The sequence below is a fragment of the Macrobrachium nipponense genome, chromosome 44 (genome assembly GCF_015104395.2).
Source record: "Macrobrachium nipponense isolate FS-2020 chromosome 44, ASM1510439v2, whole genome shotgun sequence".
NCBI classification, from domain to species: Eukaryota; Metazoa; Arthropoda; class Malacostraca; order Decapoda; family Palaemonidae; genus Macrobrachium; species Macrobrachium nipponense.
This window is the reverse complement of record NC_087221.1, coordinates 33,564,456-33,576,812: the sequence shown is the minus strand read 5'-3', so window position 1 is coordinate 33,576,812 and position 12,357 is coordinate 33,564,456. Positions and strand designations below refer to the sequence as shown.

At 41.8% G+C, this 12,357-nt stretch overlaps 1 long non-coding RNA gene across 1 annotated transcript in view; it reads right to left on the bottom strand.

Annotated features, from left to right (window-relative positions):
• The window catches only part of LOC135204159 (uncharacterized), a 38,148-nt gene that overhangs the window by 9,804 nt on the left and 15,987 nt on the right, over window positions 1–12,357 (bottom strand). The window contains exon 4 of the long non-coding RNA XR_010312117.1: window positions 6,108–6,323. This is a non-coding gene — a long non-coding RNA (uncharacterized LOC135204159). The remainder of the gene's footprint in view (window positions 1–6,107; window positions 6,324–12,357) is intronic.

Here is a 12,357-nt window from a genome sequence, read left to right as displayed (position 1 = left end):
AGTCGCTAGCACAGAAAGCCACTCAAGACCTTCTGGCACAATCAACTAAGAAGCCAAGGACAGTACAAACTACTGTTTCGCGTCCTGCAATGAATCCTGAACCCGAGAAGCCCTTTCGGAGCAGATCTTCCTCACGCCCTTTCTCCAAGACTCGAGGAAGGAAGAGATTCGCACCCAAAGCAATCAGACCTTCAACAACCAAAAAGCGAGTGTGTACCTCTGCACGCCAGTAGGAGCCAGAGGGATACAGGATCCCGTTCGAAGAGATCCTTCCCCTGTCGATGCTCCCAATCCAGTTTCCTTCCTAATTGCAAAATTCAGGAAAATGCTCTATCCTCGAGGAGGAGATAGTATCCCTTTTAGAGAAGAAAGCCATAGAGACTGTCTCTCTTCCACCTTCCCAAGGCTTTTACAACCGCCTCTTTCTAGTCCAGTCCCCAAGTCATCGGGGGGTTGGAGACCAGTGCTAGACATAAGTGCCCTTAACGAATTCATACGCAAGACGAAATTCTCTATGGAGACCAACCAATCGGTGCTAGCCACTCTTCGACAGGGGGATTGGATGGTCTCCATAGACTTGCAGGACGCATACTTCCACATCTCCATACATCCAGCTTCAAGGAAGTATCTGCGTTTCATGTTCAACGGAAGTGTTCCAGTTCAGGGCGATGTGCTTTGGTCTCTCGACAGCACCGCAGGTGTTTACAAGAGCTCTCACACCTGTGGCCAAATGGCTTCATTTGAGAGGAATCAGGATTTCTCTATACCTCAACGACTGGCTTCTTCGTTCGCAGTCGAAGGAGAAGTGTGCGGAGGATCTTCAAGTCACGCTTCAGTTAGCAAAGGAATTAGGTCTGATCGTGAACCACCAGAAATCGCAATTGATCCCGTCCCAAGTCAGTACTTATTTGGGAGTATGGATGGATTCAGTAGTTTTTCGGGCTTTTCCGTCCAATCAGCGGGTCAGTGTGGGCCTCCAGAAAATATGAGACTTCATGAGGAAGTCGCAATGCTCAGCCAATGACTGGATGAGCCTGTTAGGGACACTGGCTTCGTTGGAGTAGTTCATCTTTCGGGGAAGATTACACATGAGACCTCTCCAATTCTATTTGAGAGAGCACTGGGAACAAAAAGAAGGTGCCAGATTCTTTCGTTTTTCCCATTCTGGAAGGAATCAAGTTGGAACTGAATTGGTGGAACTCGGAGGAAAGACTGTTGCAAGGGAAATCCCTCCATCCAGTGAGCCCGAACCTCGAACTGTTTGCTGATGCATCAGATCGGGGATGGGGAGCAACGCTACAGGACAGGGAGGTTTTGGGCCTGTGGTCTCCAGAAGAGAAGGAATTGCATATCAACGTAAAGGAACTGAAAGCAATTCATCTAGGTTTGATGAAGTTCGAGTCAGTCGTCCCGAACAAAGTGGTCCTAGTGAACTCAGACAACACCACGGCCCTGTTGTATATAAAAAAAGCAGGGGGGGAGGGGACTCACTCTTTTTTGTTATGCAAAGCGACGAAAGAACTACTGCTGAGGGCGGAAATGATCAACATAACTCTCCTCACGAAGTTCATCCAGGGAAAGCTAAATGTGAGCGCAGACCAACTCAGCAAGAGGAATCAAGTTTTAGCGACCGAATGGATGTTACACGACCATCTATGCCATCTACTGTGGTCTCTTTGGGGTAACCAACAAGAACTTCCGACTTCCACTTTACTGCTCTCCGGTATCGGACAGCCAAGCCCTTTCGATGGATGCGATGATGTTCAATTGGTCGGACCTGGACCTATACACTTTCCCATCATTCAAGTTAATAAGAGCAGTCCTTAACAAGTTCGTGAATCATCGGAAGACAAGAATGACACTGGTGGCTCCATTCTGGCCAGCGAGGGAATGGTTCCCGGAACTCCTACATCTAATAGATTACCCGAGAAAACTACCCGAACGAGTAGATCTACTCGGACAACTGCACTACAGGATATTCAACGAAAACCTATCCGCTCTATGGCTGTCTGCATTCAAACTATCCAACATCTCCTCCGAGAGAAAGGATTTTCGAGGGGAGTTGCGAAGTCTATTGCAGCAGCAAGGAGATCCTCGTCATCCATAGTTTATCAGTCCAAGTGGTCTAATTTTAGAGACTGGTGCAAACGATCTGGAATCTCTTCTTCTGAAACCACTCTGAGTCAGATCGCGGATTTTCTCCTTCATCAGCATCAAGTGCGCCGTCTTTCTCTTTCGATAATTAAGGGATATCGTTCTATGCTTGCCTCAGTGTTTCGCCATGGGGGCATTGAGGTTTCAAGCAAGTAGGATTTGACGGATTTTCTTAAATCCTTTAATACATCCAAGGCTCAGTCTCCAAAACTAATCTCATGGAATTTGGATCTGGTCTTAAAATGGCTGATGTCTTCCAAGTTTGAACCTCTGGGGTCTGTTCGCTTCGGGACCTTACGAGGAAGACTTTTTCTGGTTGCGCTCACTACAGCTAAAAGAGTCAGTGAACTGCAAGTACTAGACAAAAGAATTGGCTTTACGGAAGGAAAAGCAGTATGTTCCTTCATTTTAAACTTCGTAGCTAAGAATGAGGATCCTTCTCGGCCATGGCCGCGCTAATTTGATATTCGAAGCCTTACGGATTTAGTGGGAGAGGAACAGGAGAGACTTCTCTGCCCAGTGAGAGCGCTTAAATATTATTTAAAACGCACCAAGACAGTCCGAGGCCCGTCTTGTAATCTCTGGTGCTCGGTCAAGGATCCATCAAGGCCCCTTTCCGAGAATGCTATGTCGTTCTTTTTAAGGGACTTAATTATAGAGGCGCACACGCATCTGCAAGAGAGAGAAACAACCATGGCGAGAGTAAAGGCACATGAAGTGAGAACAGTTGCGACTTCTCTAGCATATAAAAAGAACCTGTCTCTAGAGGCGATACTCCAGGCTGCATACTGGAGGTGTAAGTCAGTGTTTGCGTCATTTTACCTCAGTGATGTGCAAACGACTTTTGAAAATTACAATAACTTAGGTCACTTTGTAGTGACTGGCACAGTGTTGGGGGAGAGAACGTAGGAAGTCATTCCTTCCTTACTTTTATTATTGTGGTGGTTTGGTTTTTACGGTTGCCTGAAAGAACAGAGGTTATTAGAGTTCTCCTCAGTCAAATTAGGGTAAAGATGAAGTGTGTTTTAAGGTTAGTTTTTAATCGTCTGGGGTTAGGTGATCCCTCCTTATTTCTTCGTTGTGGTACTGCGCCCAGAGAAGGGGCATTATGGATGTCGTGTCGCATACAGGTCACGCCCTAGTCAACATGCACTCCTGTAAGCAACCAGCGACCAGGTCCATACACCCCGCTGTTGCTCTAAGGTTAGCGGATTACAGAGGCAGTAATTGCTAAATCGGCTACCTTAGCAGGTAAGGAACTATTTCAGTCTTATTCAATTCTGTTAAGCAGTAGTTAGCTGTCACTGACCCACCTCCTAAAGGTGCCAATCAGCTATATGTAACTACCAGGTAAGTTGTATACGTAAAAATGACATTTTTATGATAAAATAATGTTTTATGTATACTTACCTGGTAGTTACATAACAAAAACCCATCCACCTCCCCTCTGTGGACAGGTAGGCATAAAAAATCTGAGCTTTGCTGGAGTAGTTCCTAGTATAGTGGTACCTCGACATACGAAAGGCTCAACTTACGAAAAACTAGAGATACAAAAGCAAATACGAAAAATGTTACGGCTCTACATACGAAAATTGCTCAAGTTACAAAAGGTGATTGCTGTAAAGTCCCGAGATTCGCCTGGACCACCGAGAACAATTTTAAAACTCGCGCGCCGCCAACTGAGTAAACTCGCCACTATCCTCCCGCTCTCCCATTGGTTCCTGATGCTAGTCACCCCATAAGATCCTGCTCTCCTATTGGTCAGCATCTAACCCTTGTGCTTTATGTATTTTATTGGTAAAAGATGCTGTAAATTTAAAAACTTATTCATGCAATACATTAAATAAAAATAAACATTAGGTAAAGATAGAATAAAGAATAGAAATGAATGGTTATTATACTGTTTGGTAGTTTCAGTAGTTGAAGAGAGATAATGAAAATCTATGGCTTACTGTGTACTATGAAAAGTGATTGCTTGGCGATCGTTCGATACTCGTAAGTGCTGGATGTAAACAGAAGTTTGGAAGTTTTTTTTTTGTTTGTTTATTATAGTTAATGGTTACTTAATAATTATTTGAAATGAGTACATGCAATACATTTAATAAAAAAAATTGTGAATTAGATATCATAAAATATCAAATAAATCAGACAGCTATCATCGAAGCCAACAAATACGTATTTTTTAGAATTCTTCTTCTGTTTTGATATTACGTTACGTATATGTTTCATTATAGCTGTCAGTAACTGTATCTCCATTAGGTAAAGATAGAATAAAGAATAGAAATGAATGGTTATTATACTGTTTGGTAGTTTCATTAGTTGAAGAGAGATACTAATGAAAATTTATGGCTTACTGTGTCCTAGGAAAAGTGATTGCTTGGCGTTCGTTCAGTACTTGTAAAAGCTGAATGTAAAAAGATTGGAAGGTTTTTTTTTTTATAGTTAATGATTAATTAATAATTATTTGAAATGAGTACATACTGATTATTTATACATTTTATTGGCATATTCTAAGCTTTTAGCTTCTTAGGTTTAGCTGTCAGAATCATAGACTAGGCTACCATCGCAACCACTAACATAGGCTAGGCTTATTGCTAAGGGACATATGCTAAAGTCCTAATATATGCAGTAAAAATGGGGTTGAACATTACATGCAGTTGAATATTACTCAAGTATGTACAGTATTTTGCCTTTTTGGAGTCATATTTTTTCTGTCGGATCGGCGTCGTAACCCTAGAACATGTGTTGTAGGCCTGGAAATATAATTTACTGGGGTATTTTTGGAGGGCTTGGAACGGATTAGCCATTTTACATGTAAAATGCGGTTCAAGATACGAAAAACTCATGATACGAAGGCCGCCTCGGAACGGATTAATTTCGTATCTCAATAGGGGTCGGGGGTGGGGGGGGGGGGGGGGGTGGGGGGGGGGGGGGGGGGAAGGGGGGGGGGGGGGGGGGGGGGGGGGGGGGGATCACCTGACCTATCAAATAGCACTACCACGAGTTTTGAAATTCTGCTGTGACGTCAGAGACTATAGCTATATGTAACTACCAGGTAAGTATATGTAAAACATTATTTTATCATAAAAATGTATGTTTTTTTCTTCATATGTTAATGGGGTTACGTGAAGCGCAAACATCAGACCAACTACAAATGAAAACTTATGAAAAGTTTACTTTTAGTATTAGTTAAATGGTTTCAAGTATCTGTTAAAAGGTTCATAGAAATGTTGATTGGTTGATAACTAGATGACACAATTGGTCTTAATATACCATAACCCAAAATAACCAATCAACATCTTTGGAAAAAGTTATGTATAGCTGGACATATTTTCATACCAATTACCATTTTAACAATGCATTAGTAGTTGAAAATCTCAGGCCACAAAATCATAGTACTTACAAAAATGTTTACATATTCATAAAAAACACAACCAAACCTAAATTTTTTTTTCTACATATTCACAAAAAGATTGAACCAAAACAAGACTGCTGAAAAACAAAAACTGGTACAGTAGTTTTGAAAATTATAAAAAAAAAACCTCCGCTGAGACTACTAAAATTTACTGGGATGAGTGATGAAAGTTCCCCTACACTAACTTCTGACTAATCATTCTATGTAATTCAGCCTATTTACAAACCAATGTTAGCTATGAAGGTAATTTTATTCTTATTCTAAGTGATGTTCTACTAAACGAGTTAACTACACTGGTACCATGCAACATAAAAACACCATAGAAACAAACAATAAACCCTTCAAGTGCATGACTGAAAGAATTCTTTCAAGTAGCAATACAGCAAAGCCCAAAAACCCAAGATATGCCAACAAGCAAAGATTTTTACTTTCTTCGTTGTTGTGAAGAAAAACTATTTAAAACCTTAAATGATTTGTGCAGTGCACTGTAGAGATTACTTGAGAGTATTTGCAGCATCCCTAGCTGCACTGTTTTTACCTCCATTGCTGCTCCCATTCTTCATCTTGCTGTCTGACCCCTCTAACCATTACTTCTTAGTGCAACTGTGGAGTTTTCTTTACGTTCCACCTTTAGATTCTTGAACTTCATCTTTATTTTATGGATTTCTCTCTTGCTATCCATCCACAGTAATTCCCTCTTTTTCACTGTCTTGAGTGCTATTGGCCAAAGTACTCCAATACAGGGCTTGCCAGCCTAAGTTTCATAAATGAGAATAATGAATTACAATTGCATAACAAAGATGATACATATTGGCAAAACATGTCTGGTAAAACAAACATTAAATTTGCAGGTTTCTTGATTATGTGCACAAAATTGACTGATGAGCTTTGGCTAAAATTACCATCAAAACAAAACTGATACCTATAATTAGTGCACTTGACTAAAAATGAATTCCTTTTCATTCTGTCCAAATCTTCATCTGATATTATGAACATTATTCATATAAAGCGATTTCCCAAACAATTCTCTCTCCTACCTATGCATAAGAATTATACTTTGCAAATTTCATTATAAAAAATACAATATCCAATAACTACCTAGGATACAAAATTTTTAATATCCCTGCTTATATAGTGTTCAACTGCATTCAATGCTGTACTTTCCACAAGGTAAACTGTAATTAAACTATACTAACCATTTCAGACCCGATGTGGCCTAATTTTTTTGGGAATATCTTTAAGGCTATTAGTCCACCCCTTTCTCTCTGAATTGTACAAGGGAGATATTAAGTCTTACACAGTTATTCTATAGTAATTTTGTTTAATAGTTTAAGAATAGAAATTTCGGGTGTGGTAATGAATCGATGGTTAATGGACAGGACTGTTTTGGCTCGGTTATCAGTTTTGAATACAGTAATATTTGAGCAATATAGTATAAATGTCCACTGGTATGCGGTCCCAGAAAGTAGTTTGTCACTGGGTACTGAGGGTGTGTTACAATCACCATGCACATGGCCAATTTGCTTTGATGCGCAATTGGGTGCAAAAGTGTGATTGGACTCCAACTTTAATATATTCAACCAAGATAGGAGAGCTGTCGCACTGAAAATAAGTCTTTGACAAGTAATTATTACCCCAAACTCTTTTTATGTATAGCCTTATGCAACAAATTTCACAGCAATGACAATTTTTAGTGAAATTATAGTGATATTAATATCAAGTTAACTATCATCAAACCCAAGGTTTCCTAAGTACTAATCATCAAGCCATGAGTTTGAGGAGGATTATTGGTCCTCCTTGACTGTGAAACTCATCATTGTAACATTTGATTGCGATGATGAGGATGACCTATCCTTAACAGCGATTATGATTAAAATGAAAAATAGGAATTCTTGTGTTTATAATTATCCATTACTACTTTTATAAATAAGATTTTAAATTTTACTGACACCATCTAATGGTAGAATAATTATGCCTATTGCCCAATCTACCTCATCACATTATACGAACAATCAAACAATGGGTGCAGAAAAACGACCATACTTATACAATCTAAGATAAATATAACTGTCCGACTAATAGCCTTGAAAATATTCCCGAACAATGATGCCACATCGGGTTTGAAATGGTAAGCAAGCTTCTGCATTACAGTATATATAATAACTTCTTTTTGCATTACTATATTTTTTCATAAAAACTCATTAACCACATGCCCACATTCACTGTTGTCTGGGCTGAATGCAAAACAAAAACAGGAGAGCAATCAGCTAACAAGTACTTTTGGATTTTTATGTATGTTAAAACTAGGCTTATGATTTGGAAATTCATTCATCACCACATCCATTGTCTGAATCACAATTTACTGTACATGCTTGCCAGCATACAAAGTGCCTTCAGCTCCTTCACCTTTAAAATGGTATACAGTATCATTTGAGGGTAAGTTGTCAACTTGTAGTTATGGGAAGTCTGAGACAATAACAAAAATTACTGCATTTATTTCAGCCATCTCAGTGGCTGACAACTCCATAAAGGAATGGGCAATACTCCTCTCTGAATGCTGCTAGATGTGGCTAACCAGAAGTCTAGTGTCCCTATGGGTACAGTCTCAATGGAACAGCCCATGCAAGCCTCCAACTCCCATTCTAACATCTACCACTGTGGCGGGTTCACAAGCTTATGAGCAAGCAGCAAATCTCCCCCAAATGAACTTAAATCTGTCTGGCTACCAAACCCACCCTCAATCACACTTTCCTCTTTACACTACAAAATACAGCAGGACAATTGACCCATACCTACATACAGAACAAAAAAACGCAAACAGGTACTCGCCTCTGGCTTCTGATACTCAGGGCTAGGCTGTGCTGTCCGCTGGATATAGGCTATAGGCTAGCCGACACACAACCACCACCGACAACCAAACACAAACCAACCACCCAAGACCCACAAACACAAACCAACCACCCGAGACCCACAACCCCACAACAACTCAATAACCCGACAAATCACTGCAGACGAACACCAACAGCCTGAAATAACATGACAACCACACGACTTCCCCCCAGCACAACCACCCGCCAAAACCAACACTGCCCCCAACCACCACTCACAGACACCGAAATGCACTCCCAACCTCTTCAACTTCACCAAAACCAGACAGACACGCACAACCACCTTACAACACCAAAATCAATCAAATACCACAAAACTAACTTACAACCAACGGACAAATGCTGCCAAACCAACTCTGTGAATTCACTAACTGCCTTGCTTCTTACGACTCTCATAACAGACTTCCACCGACATTCCACCAATCTCTCTCTCTCTCACACACAACTTTTGGAGACGTTGTCAAATATAACTACTATCATTATTCCTCCACATTACCTTCCCCATTACATTTGACAACGTCTCCTTACACTCGCAACATCCTCACTAAATTGCCTTTCGCAACACCCAAGGATGCTCAGATGCAGGCCCCCTGGATCTTCTTTAAGGACCATCATACACTCTTTTAGTTACTTCGCCATTCACTTCTTCCAAACCACTTTCATTCAAACTCCCATTATCTCCCTCACTACCATCCTCCCAACTTCCATTTACTACTTCACCGATGTCTACTAACTCTGGTTCCAACATCTCCCCTATTTCGGCCACCAAACCACTCAGTTCATCCATACTTCTGTCAAACTCCTGCAAAGACTTATCCATCCTATCAACTACCTTGTCACTACTCAGTTTCCTTCTCACTGAAGTTTTATTTGTCCATGTCAACTCAAACCTACATACACTACAAGGATCATTCATTCCCTCAAAGTCATCCATAGCACATGCTTTATCAACTGTTTGCACCCTACCACTAACCCCTCTATCATGCAGTTCATGTTTCTCCCTTTCATTCCCGTTTCTTACCTTCTTCCGCTTTCTTCCATACTCAACCAACACCAGCTGCCGATCTCCCAGACCCATTTGCTCACAGATGTTCGGCCCACATTTACCCATCCTCAAACACTCACTCGTTACTTTCTCCTGAACATACTGTAGCATACTAGAGGACCCACCCAACTGAATCCCCTTAACACCTAGTTTCCCGAATTCCCAGCTTGACTCATCCTCTTTCGCCTACACACGCTCGCTACATGACCTTCCATTCCACACATTTTGCCCACTGTTCTTTACACATCCTAGCATAATGCCCATTCTTCCCGCAATTACCGCAAACCTCAGTCACACGGATACCTCGACATCCACTTGCTATATGCCCTACTTGCCCACACCTGTAACATTTAATATCCCTATCTTTCTTACACTCGCTCACCAAATGCCCAGTTTGGCCACACCCAAAGCAGGCTCCTAATGCCACCAACATTCATTCTTCCTGTGCCCTAGCTTTCCACATCTGTAACACTACTGCTCTCGTTCTCGATTAACCGACCCTACTCTTCCAACGCTTGCACTCCAATCTCTCTTAGGGCTAACCGTACTTATGTTACTAGCTCTAACGCTCCTATCAACCACTGGCTCTGCCATTCGCCTTGGCCCTTCCAAAACTGCCTCCCTATAGCTCTGAAACTCTGGTATAACCTCAGCTACTTCAGTCCTAACACTAACACTTCTACTCTCTTTCATACACCTATCCAACTCATAATCCTCAACCATTTCCAAAATGTCGTTCCACGTCAACCTTTCATTCGTCCATCGCATTTTCTCCTTACGTTTCAGATTTACAAACTCATACACACTCTCAGGCACAGTCGCCAACAACTTCCTCACTAACTCTTTACACTCATTTATCCCTTCATCCCCAAACTTTTTCCTGGCTAATGTTTCCAACCTGCACACATACATCGTTGACGACTCACCAACATTCATTCTTACCTCATCAAAACCATATTTTCTCCTAAATCTAACACTACTCCTTATCCTCTTAGCCTGTTCCACAATCCTGGCTTTCACACTCTCATAAGGCACATTTCCTACACTCATCACCACCCCATACATACTCAACAAAAATCCCGTCAAAAAGCTACCCAACTCTCTTACCCAGACTCTCTTGTTATCCCCATACTTTGCCTCACAATACCTCTCATATTCCTTAAAAAAATCCCCTATGTCCCTACTACCATATTCCTCGTATTGTGCACATCTAAGTATCTCTCTCATATATACAGCCTTTCGTACTTCCCACTCACTCTCACTCGCACTTTCGCTACTTCCATTCTGATCCCTCTTAACCTCGTCCGAATACAGCAAATCAACTTCCATACTAACATCCATGCTCCTGATTACGCTCTTCTTACCCTTCTTTCTACCCACCTGTTTCCATTCACCGCTATCTAAATCACTCTCGGCCCTTTCCCCAATGTATTCAGTCCTAGTCTCATCCTGTCCATCATCCTTACTAGCCTTCTTTCCCCTAGTCGTCTTCTTTTCCTCAGCCCCCTTTTTATTCTTGTCATCAGGTTTATCCTTACCCTGTCTCTTTCCTTTCTTTCCCTTACCTATCACAACCAAGTCACCTTCATGACTCGTTTCATCCACTCGCTCTTCCACTGTCTTTACCACTTCTGGCATATCACAAGACCTAGTAGGCCTACCTCCTACAGCTCCCTCTCCCATGAACCCCTTCATCATCTCCTGCACTGCATTCATCATCACTAAGAATTTTTCGTTCATTTTCTCAACCACTCTCTTCCACTCCTTTCACTTCCACTTTTGCACTCCTTAGCATTCCTCTCATTTCCTCTTATTTGCTCTTCAGCTCCTCACACTCCATCCTTAGCCTCTCATTCTCCACTTCCAATTGTCCCCTTACTTCCCTCTCCAGCCTCAACTCCTCCTTCAGCCTCTCCACCTTACTCAATCCTTCCATCCCAAACTTTCTCACCACTCATACACACTAGCCTAGACCAAATGTCTTGCAGCTGCCACACCAGCAGTCCCTGTTCGGGCGCCAAAAAATAATGTGGCGGGATCACAAGCTTAAGAGCAAGCAGCAAATCTCCCCCACATAAACTTAATCTGTCTGGCTACCAAACCCACCCTCAATCACACTTTCCTCTATACACTACAAAATACAGCAGGACAATTGACCCATACCTACATACAGAACAAAAAAACACAAACAGGTACTCACCTCAGGCTTCTGATACTCAGGGCTAGGCTGTGCTGTCCGCTGGATATAGGCTATAGGCTAGCCGACACACAACCACCACCGATAACCAAACACAAACCAACCACTCAAGACCCACAACCCCACAACAACTCAATAACCCGACAAATCACTGCAGACGAACACCAACAGCCCGGAAGAACACGACAACCACACGACTTCCCCCCAGCACAACCACCCACCAAAACCAACACTTCCCCAACCACCACTCACAGACACCGAAAATGCACTCCAAACCTCTTCAACTTCACCAAAACCAGACACACACGCATAACAACCTTACAACACCAAAATCAATCAAATACCACAAAACCAACTAACAACCAACGGACAAATGCTGCCTAACCAACTCTGTGAATTCACTAACTGCCTTAATTCTTACGACTCTCCTAACAGACTGCCACTGACATTCTACAGAGCGCCACAACAGACATGCTTCCGACCGCCATTTAACCACTCCCATTTATTCTTCCACCAATCTCTCTCTCTCTCTCTCTCTCTCTCTCTCTCTCTCTCTCTCTCTCTCTCTCTCATACACAACTTTTGGAGACGTTGTCAAATATAAACTACTATCATTACTCCTTCATACCACTACCAAAGAAGTGATGGAGGTCGCAGA